The sequence below is a fragment of the Odocoileus virginianus genome, chromosome 15 (assembly GCF_023699985.2).
Source record: "Odocoileus virginianus isolate 20LAN1187 ecotype Illinois chromosome 15, Ovbor_1.2, whole genome shotgun sequence".
Classification (NCBI taxonomy): domain Eukaryota; kingdom Metazoa; phylum Chordata; class Mammalia; order Artiodactyla; family Cervidae; genus Odocoileus; species Odocoileus virginianus.
Window position 1 is genome coordinate 5,915,595 of NC_069688.1, and position 17,555 is coordinate 5,933,149.

The 17,555-nt window shown below is 45.8% G+C and overlaps 1 long non-coding RNA gene across 1 annotated transcript; it reads right to left on the bottom strand.

Annotated features, from left to right (window-relative positions):
- Nucleotides 1–7,102: 7,102 nt before the first annotated feature.
- LOC139038375 (uncharacterized) lies at nucleotides 7,103–9,960 on the bottom strand. Its single transcript, XR_011491344.1, has 2 exons — nucleotides 9,817–9,960; nucleotides 7,103–7,325 (listed from the first exon to the last, which is right to left on the bottom strand). It is a non-coding gene; the product is annotated as an uncharacterized lncRNA (long non-coding RNA).
- Between the last annotated feature and the right edge of the window lie 7,595 nt (nucleotides 9,961–17,555).

The following is a 17,555-nucleotide window of genomic DNA, read 5'->3' on the forward strand; positions in this document are numbered from 1 at the left end:
TGTTCTTACAATAACTCTGGTTATGTGTGACAATGCAGGGACACCTACTTCAGATTTTCTTTCTAGAAATAGGAGGTATACATAAACCATAAATAGGGCCTGCAGCTCATGGAGAAAGAATAAGAAAGTCTTTTTTTTTTTTTTTAATCCTCATTTTTTTCGGCACTTTATGGCATGCAGGATCTTAGTGCCCCGGCCAGAGATTGAACACCATGACCCTTGCCCTGGAAGCACCAAATCTCAATCACTGGCCCATCAGGGAAGTCCCAAGAAAGTCCTCTCGGTGAGACTCTCAGTTCCGTGGTCCTTAGCGTTTGCAGGACACATGTCTTCTCCCCACGGGTTTAGCATGAAGGATTATCAGGGGCTGAGCGTTAACACGCAGACACAACTGAACACTAGAAGGTGAGAGGTGAGCCAGGCCAGGCAGGCGTGGGGCCGGGGAGAGGGGCAGACCATGGGGAAACCCGAAACAGAGTGGGCTCAGGTGAGCAGGTGATGGAATCAAGCTCCAGTCCGTCCTCTGTCCTGAGCAGCCTTGAACAAGTCTGCTACCTTCTCTGAGCCTCAGTGTACTCATATGCAAAAATCACCAGTTCCCGAGTTTACTGTGAAAACCACATGCCTTAAAGGACATGATCACCCCCTAGTAGGAGTTCTCAGCCAATTAATAGTAAGTGTCCAAATACTGATGGGAGGGCCCTCAGGTATGTTTTGTATTTCTCTCAGCATGGTTTAAACCCTTGGAAGATATATGCTGGTTCTTCTGCATGTTTGGATCCTTAGTACTGCATGAGAAACATGGTCATTTCTCAACACATATTCCTTAATTGTAGTAAATGAAATGAAATTGAATTGTATTGGCAATCTAAACATGATACAATTAGGACACAATAGAAGACGCCATCTCATTAAGGGCTGGTTTTCCTGTCTTTTAGAGAAATATCATAGCAATTCAGAGAAGAGGGAGATTAAAGTAATTTCACCAAGCATTTACTGGGGACATGTGTTTATTGAACTCCTGTTCTGTGCCCGGCATCAAGCCTGTTTCTCTCCTAAACTTTACCTCCTAGCAACACATGGGAAAAGTACTACTAACTCTATTTTACAAAGTGAATCTAGGAGTTCAGATAAGCAAAGTATCCCAAAGTGACCATGGGGAAAGCATCAGGAACAGGGGTAAAGTAAGCAGCCAGGTGTCTCTGTCCCCTGCACCCCGACCCTTGTCACTTAGCCCCCAGCTGGGGCTGGGGAGGACGCCTCTGCTTGCTTCCATTTATTTCTATTTTGTTTCTTCTGCTGCATTGGCTGAGATGCCCTCAAAATGCCCATTTTCAATTATAGCCTGCAAGTCTCTGCTTTGAAAAAACACAATTTATTTTCCCAGCCAGACCAAATAGAAAACACAATTGTGTGTTTAAATACTAATTAACCTTTCACAGCTGTATGCTTCTCTCTCTCTCTCACTTATTCTCAGCAAATCCGCGGGACAATTCTCAGCATGATTTCTTTCCTTAAGTCCACCACGTGGGAGGTCTGTCGATGATGGCTAGGAGGAACTCTGCACTTGAATTAAACTCCTTTAGAAAGAGGAGATGACCATGGGTGTGATCACTAATGTGCTTTTGTCTCTGCATGGAGAATTCTAAGCTCCCCTCGCCATAGGGTTTGCACGGGACATTCCAAAGATGGTTCTATGTAGGTCCCCATAGATACCATTCCTGTTGATTATTTCTCCCGGTCTGAAATCTCTGGTTGTCCCCAAAGGGCATGGACTTTGAAGGCAGACAGCCTGCACATGCAAATGAACTTCCTGCATCACACACTTAGAGTTTATCTCATTAATCACTGCATATCAACACCAGTTCCTCAGGCTGCCTCCCATCACTCATTCAATGGTTCCCAGTGTTTTGCCTTGAGAAAATGGCCTGAGGATTTGCTCTCCAGGGGAGTCCATAATCCCTCCCTTACATCTTTTCCCTTTAGTAACCAAAAGTTTGCTTTTGACGTCTGTGAGTCTGTTTTGTAAGCAAGTTTTGTTTTAGATTCCACATATAAGAGATTTCGTATGATATTTGTCTTTTTCTGTCTGACTAATTTCACTTCGTATGATAATCTGCAGGTCCTTGGGTAGCACCAGAAGTAAAGAACCCGCCTGCCAATGTCGGAGGTGTAACACTCTCGAGTTCGATTCATGGGTGGGAAGATCTCCTGAAGGAAAGCATAGCAACCTTCTCAAGTATTCTTGCCTGGAGAATCCCATGGACAGAGGAGCCTAGCAGGCTACAGCCCATCAAGTCGCAAAGAGTCAGGCATGGCTGAAGTGACTTAGCACATGTGCAGACCCTTGGGATTAACATATACACACTAGTACATATAAAACGGGCTTCCCTGGTGGCTCAGAGGGTAAAGAATTCACCTGCAGTGTGGGAGACCTGGGTTTGATCCCTGGGTTGGGAATATCCCCTGGAGGAGGGCATGGCAAACCACTCCAATATTCTTGCCTGGAGAATCCCATGGACAAAGAACTGTGTAGGCTACAGCCCACAGGGTCACAAAAAGTCAGACATGACCGAGTGAATAGGCACAGCACATATATAAAATAGACAATCAGCAAGTTCAGTTCAGTTCAGTCACTCAGTTGTGTCTGACCCTTTTTGACCCCATGAACCGCAGCACACCAGGCCTCCCTGTCCATCACCATGGAGTCTACCCAAACTCATGTCCATTGAGTTGATGATGCCATCCAGCCATCTCATCCTCTGTTGTCCTCTTCTCCTCCCGCCTTCAATCCTTCCCAACATCAGGGTCTTTTCAAATGAGTCAGCTCTTCAAATCAGATGGCCAAAGTATTGGAGTTTCAGCTTCAGCATCAGTCCTTCCAATGAACACCCAGGACTGATCTCCTTCAGGATGGACTGGTTGGATCTCCTTGCAGTCCAAGGGTCTCCCAAGAGTCTTCTCCAACACCACAGTTCAAAAACATCAATTCTTCTGTGCTCAGCTTTCTTTCTAGTCCAACTCTCACATCCATACATGACCACTGGAAAAACCATAGCCTTGACTAGACAGACCTTTGTCAACAAAGTAATGTCTCTGCTTTTTAGTATGCTGTTTAGGTTGGTCATAATTCCTTCCAAGGATTTAGCATCTTTTAATTGCATGGCTGCAATCACCATCTGCAGTGATTTCGGAGACCAAAAAAATAAAGTCAGCCACTGTTTCCCCATCTATTTGCCATGAAGTGATGGGACCAAGAACCTATCATAAAGCACAGGGAACTCTACTCAATATTCTATGATAATCTACATGGGAAAAGAATCTGAAAAATAATAGATGTATGTATATGTATAACTGAATCACTTTGCTATACCCTTGAAAATAACACAACATTGTAAATCAACTATACTCCAGTATAAAATAAAAATCAAATTTAAAGAGTCCACACTCTAGTTTGAAATGTATAATTTTACTGGTAACAATTGTGATATGACTTTTTTTTTTTCATTTATTTTTATTAGTTGGAGGCTAATTACTTTACAATATTGTAGTGATTTTTGTCATACATTGACATGAATCAGCCATGGATTTACATGTATTCCCCATCCTGATCCCCCCTCCCACCTCCCTCTCTACCCAATCCCTCTGGGTCTTCCCAGTGCACCAGCCCCGAGCACTTGTCTCATGCATCCAACCTGGGCTGGTGATCTATTTCACCATAGATAATATACATGTTTCGATGCTGTTCTCTCAAAACATCCCACCCTCGCCTTCTCCCACAGAGTCCAAAAGTCTGTTCTGTACATCTGTGTCTCTTTTTCTGTTTTGCATATAGGGTTATCGTTACCATCTTTCTAAATTCCATATATATGTGTTAGTATACTGTAATGGTCTTTATCTTTCTGGCTTACTTCACTCTGTATAATGGGCTCCAGTTTCATCCATCTCATTAGAACTGATTCAAATGAATTCTTTTTAATGGCTGAGTAATATTCCATGGTATATATGTACCACAACTTCCTTATCCATTCATCTGCTGATGGGCATCTAGGTTGCTTCCATGTCCTGGCTATTATAAACAGTGCTGTGATGAACATTGGGGTACACGTGTCTCTTTCAGATCTGGTTTCCTCCGTGTGTATGCCCAGCAGTGGGATTGCTGGGTCAGCGATATGACTTTTTAAAGGTGTACAATTAAGAATTGAATTGTTTGTAACATACTGAGGGATAAGAAAAAGGGGCTGTGTGTACTTCCTTTGCAAACACAGAGGTGAAGTCTTCTTTGTGATTTAATCTTCAACTCAGAATCCTGCTTGACTAGTATTTCAAGAACTATCTTGCCTGGAGAATCCCAGGGACGGGGGAGCCTGGTGGGCTGCCCTCTATGGGGTCGCATAGAGTCGGACCCAACTGAAGTGACTTACCAGCAGCAGCAGCAAAAATTAGAATGTTTCTCATTATTAATTAACAATTACCAAATCACCTGGAGACTGCTACTCATTCACTTATTTAACAGATATTGACTGGGTTCCTACACGGTATTAAATCAGAATGTTCACCTCTCAGGTCACTATAACTAGGTTCTATGAAGAAGACTAGAGTATGTGTGTTTGTTGGGTAAAATCTCTCTGGAGACAAAACTGCATCAAACCCCATGTTACTAATTGGACAACTGCTGCCTACATTGCTTTGGAGTGAGGGGAGTTAGTTGGGTAATCTTAACTGCTATAGCTTTGGAGCAGTGGTAGACCAATGGCCCCATTTTTGCCCCTGATACTGACTTTACCCGTTGACTGGATTTACATGTGGGCAGCTTCATCTACCTTGGATATTAATAGGGAAATTAAAAGTCATTCTTTTATGAATTTCTTTTCATCGAAAGTACTAACTTGATTTTTAAGAACAGCAATGTGCCTTGCACCATGGTAAGATGCGTATATTCATTCACTCACTTCTTCATTCTTTAAAAGCATAAATAATGGGCTGAACACTAGGAAAGTCAGTTTATATTCAGGGACTCATTCAACAGATTATTTACCAAGTACCAACTCCATGTGTATCTCTACTAATTCATGTACCCCTCACAAAATGACTCTACTCATTGTGCAGATGAGGAAACTGAGGCTTGCAGACCCCAGACATCTTTCCTTTCTTGAAGTACAGGTATGTTATTTTATTCTTTTTTCTTTTTTTAATGTATTTATTTCAATTTGAGGATAATTACTTCACAATATTATGATGGTTCTTGCCATATATCAATATGAATCTGCCATAGGTATACATATGTCCCCTGCATCCTAAATCCCCCTCCCAGCTCCCTCCCTACCCTAACCCTCCAGGTTGTCCCAGAGCATTGGCCTTGGGTACCCTGCATCATACATCAAGCTCACACTGGCTGTCTATTTTACATATGTGTCACCTTTGTGCCCTGCACATAGGATCATCAGTACCATCTTTCTAGATTCCATATATATGAGTAATTATATGGTATCTGTCTTTTTCTTTCTGACTTACTTCACTCTGTATAATAGGTTTTAGGTTCATCCACCTCATTAGAACTGACTCAAATGCATTCCTTTTTATAGATGAGTAATATTCCATTGTGTGTATGTACCATAACTTCCTTATCCATTCATTTTCAGGCAGCTTTCTTACAGTCCATCAGGTAAGTGGAGCAGTCAGAGCTGAGCCCGAGTTACCCCGGCTCCAGGGCTTGTGTCCATGGTAACTCAGGATCACTCCCCGTATCTTCTATGACTGCAGACATCTTTCTGCAGGGATGAGAGAGCTTAACACAGAGCTCTCAGCCCAAAAGCCAGCACCCTGAACCTCTCCCCAAGTCCTGGCACTGTTGTTTCTGGTGATACATTTTTCTGCAGACTCTGGCTCTGGCTCCAGTTTGAGTTATCAAGGACCATTCATTTTGCAGCATTTTCCAACCTGTCTGTCCATCCATTTCATGGGCCAATCACATGGAAACCTATTAGGTCAGGATGGAACTCAACCAGCTCATGGCCCTTCTCACAGGTGGCAGACAGGAGCTGGGCCTCTGCGGGGAATCCTGCCTCTGCAAGGTCACAGGCCATCCTCAGAGACAAAGCAATTACTCTGGACACTGGGAATAGGTTTTGGTGAATGAGGAGGTATGAACTTTACAAGGAAGGACAAAAATCCTGTTCCTTCTCTAGGGATAGTACAGGGCAGGGGGCGAACATAGCAACCAGAATCAAAAGCAGAAAATGTAAGTCAAGACAGTTATCGGGCAGGACTTCCCCAGTGGTCCAGTAGTTAAGACTCTACACTCCTAAAGCAGGAAGCCTGGGTTCAATTGCTGGTTGGGGAACTAGGAGCCCACACACTACAACTAAGCGTTTGCATGTTACAACTAAAGAACCTGGATGCCGCAGCTAGAAGACCCATGTGCTGCAACTAAGATTCTGCACAACCAAATTAATTAATTAATTAATCCTTTTTTTTTTTTAAAGATGGTTGCTGAGCATGGATGCTATGCTTGACAATGTGCTGGACAGAGAGTCACATCAGAGGTGGTTTCTGCACTCAGGCACTCCACCGTGTCCTGCAAGATCTGTGGAACTAGACATGGCAGAAAGTGACCATCACGTGGGAGCCTGGAATTTTCAGAAAACCAGTGAGATTTTGCAGGTGTTTGCAGCACACCATTCTGAATCTCCTCCCTTGGCAAAGTCGAAATACGTTCTGACCCTCTCTTTTAACCAGGGGTAATGGGTATGAAAAAACATACCTACTAGGTTAATGAAATATAATGCTCAAGTCAAGCAATAAAATTGTCTATTCATATGCATTTTTGCATCTCCCTGTATAATCAAAAGAATCACATTCCCCTAGGAAGAATTTCTTAAGTCTGTGTGCCAAGTTTCTCTTCTACGAATCCACTGATTTCCTTAAATAACATCCCTGGAGGCACATCCGGAGGAATGTGGAAGAGGGAGGCATCCTGGTTTGGTGCTACCATGTGGCTTAATGGTTTAAGTCTGAGGTGTCCTGATCCCTGACTCCTCGGAGGCTCATCTGGGAAAATGTGCAGAGGACAGTTAGGTAAAATTTATTCCTTCTCCCTCTCTTTTTCTTCTGTATTCTACAAGTTCAGTGTTTCCATTGTTTCCATTGCACCTGAACTGTCATCTTAGTACACAGTTTGTATGTACAAGAACAGCTTGGAAAGTGTTCTCATCAAAAACTAAGTTTGCAGTCTTTGTTGATGGATACAGACAGGCTACTCAGACATCTCTTCTTTCCCCCAAAATACTCCAAGGCCAGGACACTGTGAGGGTCTCACTCTGGATCTGCAACCACAGAAAAGAGAGGGTAAGATACAAGTTTAAAACAAGAACATGGGTGAGGTATGGGATTTCTAGGAGAGAGTCATTTTCTGGCTTTTTTTGCAAGAAAAATAGTAAAACTTGTATTTGACAAATTTTATTCAATATTAAAAGAAGTTCTTAATAAACATGCAGGCAATTCCTGTAGAAATGTACAACAATCTTCAAACAAATCACAGATTAAATATATGAATGAAGGGAATGGGGAGGGTGGTGAGAATTCTTTCTGAATATTTGTTTTTTCATAAAGAATATTGTTGGGGACTTCCCTGGTGGCTCAGCAATTAAGACTCCGAACTTCCAATGCAAGGGGCACGGATTTGATCCCTGATCGAGGAACTAAGATCCCACATGCTACATAGCCAAATAAAATAAAATAAAATAAAAAATAAATAAAAAAGAATATTTGGATACACAAATGTATAAAACAGAATGAGGGGGTACCCATTTTTGACTAGACTAGGAGGCTCAGTGGATACTGTGGAAAAGTGCTACCATTTTCTTGTTGGATGAGCAGCAGTTTCAGAGAGTGACAGAGCAAATTTTGGAAAGCTTTCCTAAATTCGACTTTGACACCTTGGAAGTTGAGTGTTTCTTTTTCTTTTCTTTCCTGATCCATCATAACCATTAAGTTATTGTGAGGGTCCCTGATCTGGACACATACTCCTTGTGAACGGCAGAGCTTTTTCCTGTGAAGTCGCTGTCACTATTATTTAGGTGCCTGAAATCACTGGAGTTCCAGGGCTTTCTTGGGGTGTCACGTGGGCCGTTAGCACTTAGGGTGTCCAGGTTTCATTCTGGGGCTTCCCCGGCGGCTCAGACAGTAAAGAATTGGCTGCAATGTAGGACACCCGGGTTCGATCCCTGGGTCAGGAAGATCCCCTGGAGAAGGGAATGATCACCCACTCCAGTATTCTTACCTGGAGAATTCCATGGACAGAGGAGCCTGGCACGCTACAGTCCATAGGGTCAGACATGACAGAGCAACTAACACTTTTTACAGTCTTCACCCTTTGGAACACTGGCAGTCAGACTGGCAATTTGGGAGATCCGGCATCATGCTGAGGTCAAGTTCTAAGTTACATGGGGGCACAGGACAATGAGTGTAGCAGAGACTAACCACTCCCCGACGTCCATCCCCGTTTTATTTTAGTAGCAGGCAGCTCCGAGCTGTAGCTAGGAATGCCAGGGGAAGCACACTGACTGAAACCGCCCACCCTGGCCAGGCACCATAGTAACTATTTGCATGAGTTGTTTTATGACAGGAGGTCCTGATAAGGAATACAAAATTAATAAGCCACCACCAACCGTAAGAGTTCAGGAAAGGTGAAAGGAGACACCGCGTGTCCGTCCACTTCCCAGAATCCCTCTCGCTAGCATCCATCTTGGCTGAGCGATGCGTGCGCCACCAGGAAAGACTCTGAATTAGGATGATTGGCCACAGACCACCCGGAAACTAATCCCATCACCATAAAACCCAAGACTGCAAGCCACGCAGCAGAGCAGTTTTCCTGGGTTCCCTTACCTACTGCTCTCCACCCGGGTGCCCTTTCCCAGTAAAATCTCTTGCTTTGTCAGCACATGTGTCTCCTCGGACAATTCATTTCCGAGTGTTAGACAAGAGCCCAGTTTCGGGCCCTGGAAGGGGTCCCCCTTCCCGCAACAGGAACATGGCCACTCAGCTACAAACACCCTTTTTCCCCAACAAGTAGCCAACAGGAAAGGCCATGTGGTTATTTTCCAGCCAGTGGGGTGTGAGCAGTGGTGCCATGAAATCCACAGGCTCAGCCTCTAAAAGGAAGGGGCACAGTCTGCCCTCCTCCTTCTCCTCCAGGTAAAAGTGGACAGCTGTTCTAGACAGAGACGAGCACCAGCTCTCCAGGACAGTAGACTGCCTGAGAACACTTAGCTCTGCACTGTTATTTAAGAGACAGATGAACTTTTATAATTTTGCAATAAGAAAGTGACAAGATAAAAGCAACTGACATGGCAACTGCCCTCTCTGCAGTGTCTCTGCTCCCTTTCTAAAAGTATCCCAGTATATTTTGAAATGTGTGTGAGTGCGTGTGTGTATTCCTGCTTATTTTACAAGATTGCTGTAAGAAAAAAAATCCAATGAAAGATCATGTGAAATGAGCAAATTCTTCATAAATATGCATTATTTTCATTGTCATTTAGTAGCTCAGTCGTGTCCGACTATTTGCGACCCCACGGACTGTAGCCTGCCAGGCTCCTCTGTCCATGGAATCCTCCAGGCAAGAATAATGGAGTAGGTTACCATGCCCTGCTCCAGGGGGGGGGTCTTCCTGATCCAGGGATGGAACCCACATCTCTTATGTCTCCCTCATTGGCAGGTGAGTTCTTTACCACTAGCACCACCTGGGAAGCCTGTTTTTATCATTATATCCTACTATATTCCTTTGCTTGTTTATTTGTTCATTGTCTGTCCCCTTACCTTTGGGATATAAGCTTCAGAAGGACAAGATTTGTCCATGTTATTCACAGCCTCGTCTACGAAGCCTCACAAAGCGCCCAACACATAGCAGATCCTCAAGCTACCACATTAAATGAATGAGTTTGTGTGTAGATGAAAGGCTGGTGTCTGGCAGCTGAAAGGAGGGTGAGAATGGAGGGAGGAAGCCAGCCAGGTGAGGTGGGCTGAGGTCACAGAGGACGGGGTGTGAACCTGTAACCACGCAGGATGTCTCTGCATACAAGCTGCCAGGGTTTGATTACAACTGGATAGAACACAGGAGAGGAGTGAGAGGTGAGCTTTGGTTCCCTCCCGGGCAACTGTCAGCAGAAGCTACCGCAGGAGGAGGGCAGGGCCGGGGGGATGATGGGGAAGAGGCCGATGGAGGCTGGCACAGTGCCCACAGTTGGCCGCTGCCCCAGCAAAGGGAGGGGAGAGTGGGATGAGAGGACAACCGAGGCTCTCTGAGTGGCGCAGGGCTGCAGTGGGAATGCACTTGAGCTGGGAACCTGGAGACAGGCTTCTAACCCCACTTAAGTGGTTAACATATTCTGTGGCCTTGGCCAGGCCACTCCTCTCTCTGGGCCTCTGCCATTTTCTGGATCAGCCATCCCTTCCATTCCATCTTTCATCCTCGCCAGAGTGGCATCTAGGAGGAGGCTGAGTGGCCCAGGTGGGCTTAGTGACCCAGCGGCCAGGTCAGCCCAGCTGGACCATCCCTAGCTCACCTTGCCCAGGGACCCCCCACGCTGCTCCCGTAGGCTTCCTGCTCTTGGCAGGCTCCCTCCTGAGCCCTGCGACAGACAGCACACTATGCTCTCTGAAGCCAGAGGGGGCTTGCTCTTTCCTCCTCAGCTCAGGATTCTGCTAAGGAGAGCATCAGGTGCTGCCCTCACTGCTTTCACATTGCAGGGAAAAGAGCAACGCCAAGGTGAAGGGCTTCTGGTCCTGACTCTGGCCCGAAGCTGCCTGTGAGATGCTCAGCTGGTCAGACAGGCGCCCACAAGCCTGGGGACCTGGGGACTGGCCCCAACATCATGCCCCCCACCCCCTATCCCCCACCCCCCACCACATGGCCTTGGGCAACCCACTGTGTTTCTCTGAGCCTCTGTTCTTCTACCTGTGAGACAGCCTTGCATCAGTTTCACTGTGGGGATAAAGGGATTAGTAGGCACTAATTTACTTAACAATTTTCAAAAGACTGCTTACTCTTGAAGGATTTAACTGTTGCCAGTTCTTCTCTCCTCTACCTAGAATCTCCTCCTGGCCCAGGATCCCAGGGTTTAACCAGGATAGCCAAGCAAAGACAGAGGCGAAAGTATCCCCCACAATCTTTTTTTAATGATTCAAAAAAAAAAAAAAAAAAGAATTATTGGCGTATAGCCTGGTGGCTCAGCTGGTAAAGAATCTGAATGCAGTGTGGGAGACCTGGGTTTGATCCCTGGGTTGGGAAGATCCCCTGGAGAAGGGAAGGGCTACCCACTCCAGTATTCTGGCCTGGAGAATTCCATGGGCTGTATAGTCCACGGGGTCGCAAAGAGTCGGACACGACTGAGAGCCTTTCACTTTGATTTACAAAGCTGTGTCAGTTTCAGGTGTACAACAAGGCGCATCTGTTACACATACACATATATTCACTACTTTTTAAGATTCTTTACCCATATAGGTCACTACAGAGGATTGAGTAGAGTTCCCTGTGTTAAACAGTAGGTCCTTGTTGATTATCTATTTTACAGCAAAGTGTTAGTCTCTCAGTCATGTCTGAAACTTTGCGACCCCATTCACAGTAGTCCACCAGATTCTTCTAAAGTCCATGAGATTTTCTAGGCAAGAATACTGGAGTGGATTGCCATTTCTTTCTCCAGGGGATCTTCCCGACCCAGGGATCAAATCCAGGTCTCCTGCATTGCAGCAGATTCTTTATCCCCCCGCCCCGGGAGGTCCCATTATATATATAGTAGTATGTGTATATATCAATCCCAATCTCTCAAGTTATCCCTCCCCTCACCCAGTCCTTTGTTGTTCACCTGCCTCTGGTGACTCCATGACGACCTTTATTGGTGATGTGATGTAACTCTTCAGATTTATTGAAAGGAATCACTTGGAAAACAATTTATATTGGTTAAAATGCCTTCTTCCCAATTAACCTATTTTCATGGACCCTCGCAGTTCATTCTTTGTCACCATAGCAACCGACATCCTAGGAAAAGAGGAGTGAGCATCAGCAGGATGGATACAGGAGCTCTGTGGGAGATGTGGGCCATCTGAGGACATTTTGGACAATCTCGTGAGTGTTGACCCCTTGTGACATCAAAACCTTCTCCAGAGCCTTCTTGACACCTGGGCGCCAAGGCCATTGGTGAGACTCACACACATCCTTTTGTAAAATCTTGAATCTACCCACAGGATAAATACCAAAATTGTGTAACATCTACAGGTCAAAGAGGGGAAGATTGGAAACACATGTTCTAAAGGAGTAGTCAGTGTATGGTTGTGTATCCCAAGCTCCACATGGGCCTGGGGGGTAAGAGCTATCATAGTGGAGGAGACCAAGTACAAATTTCTAGAATTCCCCCCAACAAACATACCAGCTGAACTAGTCAAGCAATAGCAAGCAATAACAATCCCTGATCAATGGGGATGAGGGAGAAAAGCACCCTTTCTTAAGGATCCAAGGATTCGGGGAGCCTGGATAGTCACCATATTTCTATTCAATTCACTCTGTCACCCCTGCGGAAACCAGACCAATCATGGAGGACAACTCTCAGCTATCACAAACTCACCAAGTGGAAGGCAGGATGGCAGCCCACACCCCAGTTGTCATATTTAGCAATTAAAACAGCCTCAGGGCTCAGTACCCTGACACTGATTTGGCAAATATGTCTGTTGCATCCAGGAAGAATAAATGATCTGAAACAGTTAGCATTCTCTTGAAATGGGCAACAGTACACACTTCAACTCTCCTGTCTGTTTTCACAGTATTGTCAGAAAAGACCAGGAAGAGTCAGACAGGCCACAGAACTTCACTTTGACATATTTTGTTGGCTGCTCGGGCCGGTGAGCAAGAGGTGGCTGGCACACCAGAGACCTCAGTGAAAGCAAAAGTGTCCCTCAGTCGTGTCCGACTCTTTGTGGCCCCATGGACTGCAGCCTGCCAGGCTCCTCCATCCATGAGATTATCAGAGGGTGACAGAGACACCCTAGGAGATTCAGGCTCTGTCACATACAGAGACTGTTCAGGGCTTCAGTGGTGGCTAGGGGCATGCCTGGACGTCATCTTCAAAGTAAAAGGGAAATTATTTCGTTTTCCATCTCCCTCCCCAAACAGGGATACACAGCGTCTGATTGGCCTCTCCAGGTTTTTATAGGAGCACTTGGCACATGCAGGATAATACTTAGACATATAGATGGAATGACATGACAAGCTGCCAGCTTTGACTGGACATCAGAGCTCAGAGGGCTCTGTGGTGGGTTCAGGCTGCAGGGCCAGAAGCTGCCTGATGAACCAAGTGACTCAACAAACCTGACGCTGCTGGAGGTATCAGTGATGGGAAGAGACGCCCTATGGAGTGTGTGACATGCTCCAGGGGTAGGTCCCAGAAGGACGTTGATGTTTAGCCCAAGGTCATGTCATTTACAGGAGAGCCCTATGTCTGTTGAAAATAAGCCCTGTGTATTGCTGGTATGCAGTCAAGACTGAACAATGGCCAGGAGACACCACATGATTGTCTGGCTGGAATCACCCATCACAAGCTGGGTCACAACCAGAAAGTCATCAGGCTGGAAAAGGTGGACAGGCATCTCTCATGAGATGGAAGTGGTGGACCACCCCAGACCAGGCGGGTGCAGCATCAGCGGGCGCTGCTAGCTGCACGAGCATGTCGCTCACACACCTGCTGCACCAGGATGCCTCATGCCTGCACCAGTATGAGGGATGCTGCAGGACCAGCCGGGGGCCAGGCACCATGGGGGCAAGCAGCTTCTATTTCCCACTGACAGCAAGCCCATGAGGGCGACATGCAATCTCCCCTGTTCCACAGAATCTCATGTCCCTGAGAAGCCAATCACCTTTCCCCACAGGTGAGTTTCCGAGGTAGAAGGTGAACCACACTCTGTCATTCTGCTTTTCCTATCTGAAGTCAATATCCCACAGGATGAGGGTGGCCTGAAAAGGGAGAAGATGTAAACCTTGGACCTGGAGGAGAAAAAGTCTAGCCCTAGGACGGCTGGGCTGGGCCCCTCTAGGGTGATGCCCTAGAAGCAGCCTGGGGCTGCTTTCTCATTCGCCCCAGCAGAATTAATGCTTAGTTCTGTGGTGGTGACCAAACCTCTGTGGCCCCAAAGCTGAAAATATTGACTCTCTGGCCCTTTCAGTAAAAGAAAGTTTGCCACTCATTCCTGTACCTCATTTTTCTGAAAAGCTGCTGAATCTGCCGGAGTCTGGAGGGAAAATGAAGTAGAGTTGTTGAGTTGGGAGAGAGATTCCCCTGAAAATGATTGAAATCGTTTTTGTTTTTTTTTCCCCTAAGAGAACCTGAGACAGGTGATTATTCTTGCTCCCTTTAATTCAATTCCTTTCCTCATTTTTTCTTATTTAACCCTGCTCCATCTCACCAGGCAGATATTTGCACAGACATCCCACTGAGCTAAACTTTCTGTTTCCTAGGGATTAGACACAGATATTGTGGTGATTGAAAACATAAAATAAAATAAAATGCCCCAGGAAATTTAGCTCTAGAGAAAAGAAAAAGTTCAAGTTCCATGCGGCTATGCCTGAGAATTATAACCAGGGAAATCAAAGAATTCGTTTGATGACCCCTGAGGGCCTGAAAGTTCCTTGAAGGTGTGGACTCATCAAGCCAAAACCAAGAATTGGGCAGTGGTGCTTAGCACAGAGTTGGGTTGACTTGTGTTCGTGTAAAGATATCTGGACTTCCTGATTCCTCTGCCTGTGTACATGAAGATGCCCTTACTTAAAAATAGGATCTTGCCAGATATAATCATGTTGAGATGGGGTCATACTGGATTAGAGGGGAGCCCAATTTAACAGCTTGTGTCCTCATAAAAATGAAAAGCATTGAACATAAACACACAGAGAAAAACACTTGGTATTAAGAGACAGAGGGACACACAGGAAAGACAGCTGTGTGAGGGTGGAGGCAAACATCCACGGGATGCATTGACAGGTCAAAGGTCCTAGGGATTACCAGCAACCAAGTGTCAAGGAAGAATTCTTGCCCGGAGCCTTCAGAGGGACCACAGCCCTGCCCACACCTTGAGTTTGGACTTCCAGCTTCCAGAACTGTGAGAGAATACATTTTTGTTATTATAAGCCACTTATTTTTGTGGCGTTTGGGTTCGACAGCCCCAGAAAACTAATATAGTAGGAAGTTAATTAATGTTTACTCATTCACAAAATCTGTGAGTCTTTCTGTTTTGCAAGTTCATTTGTATCATTTCTTTTTATATTCTGAGTTTATGTTTGCCAGAATTGGGGGAGGGGAGAATGGAGGAAAGGGAAAGTTAAGGAGTCTGGGATGGACATGTACACGCTGCTATATTTTAAATGGATAACCAACAAGGACCTACTGCAAGCACAGGGAACTCTGCTCAATGTCATGTGAAAGCCTAGATGGGAGGGACTTAGGGGAGATTGGACACATGTGACTGCGTCCCTTTTCTGTTCACCAGAAACTATCACAACACTGTTAATTGGCTATACCCACACCAAATAAAAAGTTTGAAAAAATGAATAAAACTCCTTTAAAAATCAGAAAACAAATGTTTGCTGAGTGACTAGATGAGTGAGTGGATGAATGAATGAGTGAATGGATAAAAACAAACCTCAAGGGGCCGAGAAGCAGGGCTGGGGGTGAACGGAGACAAAGTCGGCATCTGAAAAGGCGGCAACTCTCGGGTGTTAGCCGAGCGTGATGCCAGGGCATCCTTCCTCAGCCACCCATTCATAACCGCGGAGGGAGGTCGGCCCCAGGGCAGAGGAGGGAGACGGGAGTGTCATTCCCGTGGTTAGGAGCCAGATGTCAGCTCTGCAACCTCAGGCTCTGAGGTTGCCCAGGGAGGAAGGTCCATCCCCGAGCACCCAGGACGACCGTTCACATGAGCGGGGCATGGCACTGGCTGCTGATGGCCTTGACGCTCAGGCAGGGGACGAGCGGACGGGCCAGGGACAGACAAGACGGGCCGGTCCGCCCTCAGAAGGCATCCAGAGCAGGTGGCACACTCGGTGAGTACCGGGAGGAGGGGTCTCAATCACTGAAGGACAGCCCAATCCAGGGACAGCACCGGGCACCTGAGCAGGGAGACGAGGAAGGGTCAGGGGATGGGCGAGGACACGAAGTGAAAATCAGGGTTGGAGAAGAAGACTCCAAGACCCAGGTCTCGAATGAAATAGGGCTGGTGTGTGCTCCAGTCGTGGAGCAGTGAAGGTGGGCCAGTTACTGCAACCTGTAGGCTTTACTGCTCTGAACTCTTCCGAGAGAGTGCATCTTCCAAGAGAAATCACCTCCCTGAAGGCGGAGTTAAAGAAACCGAGGTCCAAAGAAGTAAAGCAGTGTCCCAAGGTCAGTGCTTAGGAGATAATAGAGCTCGGATGCTAAGCTGCTTCAATCTAATTCCAAAACCCAAGCCAGGCCCAACAGACCTGGTGCATCCCTCCATTGTTTAGTCGCTAAATCGTGTCCAACTCTTTGGGACCCCATGGACTGTAGCCTGCCAGGCTCCAGAGGCTAACTAAGGTCCTGTCCCCCCAGCTCCTCCCCCAGTCCCTTAGGGGTGTGTCTGCTGAGCAACAGAGGCTTTCCAGGGAGACCAGGAGACATTTCACTATTGCCTTCTAATGAGCCTTTTGGATATAGATATATTGTTCCTAGTCTCTACCGCCTCATCATGAGATTTTAATGCCAGAGTTGTACCCTTACTGATTATATGCTGTATGAATATCTATGCTTTATCCACAAAAAAGGTAAAACTTTTTCCCCCAAGAAACAATTTTCCCCTGGCCCCCATTCCATGCTGAGATTTCACAGATTAGATCTTGATCTCATTTTCCCACATAGTGCAGGTTGTTCTGGGTGATCTTTAACATCAGAACAATCTTATTCAATGAGATGGGGAAGTTCTCACTGACCAAGTTGAATCCTCCCACAAACTAATTGGGTCATAGAATTAATCAGAAGCCAATGTTCCTCCTTTCTTGATGAAAGTGAAAGAGGAGAGTGAAAAATTCCAGAAGCCACTGTTCACTACTTTCTTGAGGAAAGTGGAAGAGGAGAGTGAAAAATTTGGCTTAAAACTCAACATTCAGAAAACTAAGACCATGGTATTTCTTCCCATTATTTCATGGCATAGATGGGGAAACAATGGAAGCAGTGAGAGATTTTATTTGGGGGGGGGGCTCCAAAATTACTGCAGATGGTGACTGCAGCCATGAAATTAAAAGACGCTTGCTCCTTGGAAGAAAAGGTATGGCCAACCTAGACAGCTATTAAAAAGCAGAGACATTACTTTGCCAACAAAAGTCCGTCTAGTCAAGGCTATGGTTTTTCCTGTAATCATGTGTGGATGTGAGAGTTGGACTATAAAGAAAGCTGAGCACCAAAGAACTGATGTTTTTGAACTGTGATGTTGAAGAAGACTCTTGAGAGTCCCTTGGACTGCAAGGAGATCCAACCAGTCCATCCTAAAGGAGATCAGTCCTGGGT